We start from the raw sequence: 1,041 nt of genomic DNA, 5'->3' as shown, positions 1-1,041 counted from the left end.
GACTGCTGTCTTACCTGCCCTGCCCATCCTGTGTGCCAAACACTGTGTCATCGCTTATGATATGTGCCAAACAAGCTCACTTCACTTTTTGTTGTGGTTGTGAAATCTTTTATGATATCTGACTCAGACAGTTTTGCAGGTTCAACTAGAGGAAGGCTATTAAAATATTAATACTAAAGGGTTCTTGGAATCCTTTGTTGGAGGAGGAATTATAAAGAGCAAGTTTCCACAGGATGAGGTGGCCGAGTGGTTAAGGCGATGGACTGCTAATCCATTGTGCTCTGCACGCATGGGTTCGAATCCCATCCTCATCGACTGACTATCAGATTTTTTTTTCAAACTTTTTCTCCATCTTTATTAAACTGAGTGTTTCTTATTTACATTTCAATTGTTATTACCTGTCCCGGTTTCCAGGCCAAGATTCCCCCTTACCCTCTGCCCCTCCACTTCTTTATGGGTGCTGCCCTTCCCATCCTCTCCCCATTACCCCTCTCCCCCAACAATCCCATTCACAGGGACTCAGTCTTGACAGGATCAAGGGCTTCACCGGTGCCCTTACTAGGCTATTCATTGCTACCTATGCAGTTGGAGCCCAGGGTCAGTCCATGTATAGTCTTTGGGGAGTGGCTTAGTCCCTGGAAGCTCTGGTTGGTTGGCACTGTTGTTCATATGGGGTCTCAAGCCCCTTCAAGCTCTTTCAATCCTGTCTCTGATTCCTTCAACGGGGTTCCTGTTCTCAGTTCAGTGGTTTGCTGCTGGCATTCGCCTATGTATTTGCTATGTTCTGGCTGTGTCTCTCAGGAGAGATCTACATCCGATTCCGGTCAGCCTGAACTTCTTTGCTTCATCCATCTTATATAATTTGGTGGCTGTATATGTATGGGCCACAGGTGGGGCAGGCTCTGAATGGGGGTTCCTTCAGCTTCTGTTCTAAATTTTGCCTCCCTATTCCCTCCCAAGGGTATTCTTGTTCCCCTTATGAGGATTGAAGCATTTGTATTTTGGTCATTCTTCTTCAGATTCATGTGTTCTGTGCATCTA

The 1,041-nt window shown here is 45.9% G+C and overlaps 1 non-coding gene across 1 annotated transcript; it reads left to right on the top strand.

The window, feature by feature from the left end:
* The first annotated feature begins 232 nt into the window (after positions 1–232).
* On the top strand, positions 233–314 carry Trnas-gcu6 (transfer RNA serine (anticodon GCU) 6). The gene has a single exon. It is a non-coding gene; the product is annotated as a tRNA-Ser (tRNA).
* Positions 315–1,041: the final 727 nt, after the last annotated feature.

Source organism: Rattus norvegicus, chromosome 4, assembly GCF_021556685.1.
Source record: "Rattus norvegicus strain SHRSP/BbbUtx chromosome 4, alternate assembly SHRSP_T2T, whole genome shotgun sequence".
Lineage (NCBI taxonomy): Eukaryota > Metazoa > Chordata > Mammalia > Rodentia > Muridae > Rattus > Rattus norvegicus.
Note: the sequence above shows the minus strand (reverse complement) of the source record. Positions and strands in the feature narration are given on the sequence as shown.